We start from the raw sequence: 3226 nt of genomic DNA, 5'->3' as shown, positions 1-3226 counted from the left end.
CTAAACAGTAGTAACTTCACTGGTAATGTAGCTCAAATACAGATTCCTGATAGGGGTAATGGTGTATTAAATATTGCATGCAGTATATCAGACAAGTTTTATGGAAGATATAATACACTAACATGATTGTTGAATCATTGATTTGAAGTGACTAACACGTTTACATTTGAGAAGGATGGGAGACTGAATAAGTCTAATAATGTGGAAAGACAGTGATACAGGGTGAAAGAGAGAGAGAGAGAGAGAGAGAGAGAGAGAGAGAGAGAGAGAGAGAGAGAGAGAGCGAGAGAGAGTATTGTGATTCCTCTCTATCCAATAAAGTGCATTCCTCTTCAGCAATTTGATGTAACTGCTCTGAGACCTGATTGCGGCTCTGAAAGGAGATATTGTTTCTGTCTCGGTGGCACCTGTGACCCTCCGCACTCGTCCATCTGATAATCCAGAGAAGAGGAGGAAAAAAAGAGAAAAGAACATCTGCGAGTCCAACCTGCTTTACTGCAATCTCAATCTAAATCAGATCTCTCCGCTCAGATTCATGATTTATCAAAGAAAGAAGGAACGGATGAGAGCAAAGGAGAGAAACTGGTACAGAACCCACATGATTACATGAGTAGCAGTGAGAGAGAGCGAGAGAGAGATAGAGGAACAGAGAGAGAAAGAATGGAGAATGGAGTGAGGATCGATGGAGTGAGGGAGAGACAGAAGAGAAAATGAGAAAAGAGAGACAGACAGAGAGAGACAGGGAGACCAAGAGTGAAAACAAAGGGAGTAAGAGAAGAGAGCAAGACAGAGATAAAGAGAGGAATAGGTAAAGGGAGAGAGATGGAGAGAGTGAAAGAGAGAGAGAGGAGAATAAATAAAGAGGAAGACACAGAAAGAGAGAGAGACAAAAAGAGAGAGAGAGGAACAGAGAGAGAGAAAGAATAGAAAATGGATTGAGGGAGAGACAGAAGAAAGAATGAGAGGAGAGAGACAGACAGAGAAAGAAACAGAGAGATCAAGAGAGCGAAAAAAAGAGTGAGAGAAAAGAGCAAGACAGAGATAAAGAGAGACAGAGATGAAGAAAGACAGAAGAGAGAGAGAGAGAAAGAGGGAGAGAGACAGAGAGAGATAGAGACGGTGAGAGACAAAAGAGCAAGACTGAGAAATAAAGAGAGAGAGAGAGAGAGAAAGAGAGAGAGAGAGAGAGAGAGAGAGAGAGGGAGAGAGAGAGAGAGAGAGAGAAAAGGGAGAGAGAGAGAGAGAGAGAGAGAGAGAGAGAGAGAAAACTCTGTGAGTAAATTCCTCTGTAGATCAGGGTCATCGTTCTGTCCACTCTGAGCTCTTATTAGATTTATGAGAGGCTCCAGAGCTCATTAACTGCACTTCCTCTCACTGGCTCATGGAGATGTGGAGTATTTGTCACTGGATGGTTCTTAATACCTGCACACAGCTAACGCTAAGCCATTACTAATGCTCACACGCCTGGTCTCTCAGGATCCACAGGAGCACAGGTGTCTGTGTGGGTACTTGTGCATTTATGTACAGAACTGCAGTCAGTGACCACCTTTCATTTCATTTCCAGTCAAAGTGGACATTAAATGCAAGAGATATTTTTTAGGAGATTGTGTATAAAATAATCCATTTGATTAGGAAGCATAAGAAGAGTGAAAAAAGAGGAGTGTCCAAAACTCTAGTTCAAAAAATGATTAGAACTTATGGGTCTGAAAGTATGTGTAGTTCTCAAAAAGCCAATACTGTAAAAAAGAAAATAGAAGAACTTTTACGAATCAAACAAAGAAGCTGCTGGTGTTCTCAGAACAATGGACTGGCCACCCCAGAGTCCAGACCTCAACATCACTGAATGAGTTTCGGATTACTTGGATCATTTGAGGTGTGTAAAATGATCTCTGCAGATTTCTTTGAAAAGCTAAAGGCAAGTCTACCTGAAAAGAATGGAAGCTGTTATAAAGGCAAAGTGTGAAATATTACATTTAGGTTTTGAAGCTTCTGTGTAATTTACTGTTAAATGCAGATTTTCATGATGCTGAAAATGAAGGGATTATACTTAATGGCTGTTTTGCTTGGAAATTAAATACATGAAGGATGGTCTCTGATTTTTGCCGATTACTGTATGTCTATCAGAGATATTATGGAAGGTAAATGCAAGTAAGCACAGTTTACATATTTTATTTACCTCTGTAGAGTTGACAAACTTTAACACTTACTCACTTGAAATTTCTGATACATATAGGAGCCAAAGAATCAGAATGCCTGACTCACTTTGGTTCCAGTACAACTCAACAATCAGCAAATGATACCCAATCCAATCCAGGATTAACAATCAATTAGCCTACCAACCACCAGCTTCAGTGGATTTGCACTATTCCAGTGACCAGTCATTCAGATGTGTGTGTGTGTGTCTGGTTTTCAGCTCAGTTATTGCTGTGAATGTTTCATTAGAAATGATGCCCAGGCATAAGAAATATTACCAAAAATGTAATAATAAATGAAGTAAAATATCGATAGAATAATGGGCTGAAAAACATCAACCAAATAAATTCACAAAAAGAACCAAGATCAATACTTAAATCCAGTTTGAAATCAAGAGAGGAGGTTTGTTTATATCAGTGGTTATAACAATGTCTTTACAATAGTTTACATTTTGTTACTTGCTATTATATCTACATAATATAATATGAATACATAAAATATAGTTCTATATATTTTAAAGGGTATTAGGGAATTTCTGGACTACTAACCTTCCTGGACTACTTCTTCTGATTTTCCACAACACACATTGTGGGATGATGATGATGATGATGTACCAATGTGAGCAGCTGCTGTTCAATAAATTGTGATGTTATTGTGGTTCTTGTCATTTTTTTCAATCTGCTGCTGGCGATATGTCATCATAGTATGCTGCCTCCACTGCCTGTGTTAGTATTGCATCTTGCAGATGCTTCACATTCATTTCTGATAATGTGCAAAACTGCAAAACTGAAGGAACAACTGAAAAAAAGTTGGAAAAATCTTGGATATCATACTAAATTCCATGCAATTTGTGATGTGATTTCAGGCCACAGACCTTTCAGGCTCAAAGAAGTTTCAATAAGTGCTTCTAACGAAGTCAAATGGAAAAATAAAATCAAAGCATTTAAATAGTCAAAACCTGCACTTTAAACCAAGGATCACACTTTAATGAACATGAGGCTGAAACTTACAAAATAACTGTTTATCATTATCA

The sequence above is a fragment of the Colossoma macropomum genome, unplaced genomic scaffold (genome assembly GCF_904425465.1).
Source record: "Colossoma macropomum unplaced genomic scaffold, Colossoma_macropomum, whole genome shotgun sequence".
NCBI lineage: Eukaryota > Metazoa > Chordata > Actinopteri > Characiformes > Serrasalmidae > Colossoma > Colossoma macropomum.
Note: the sequence above shows the minus strand (reverse complement) of the source record.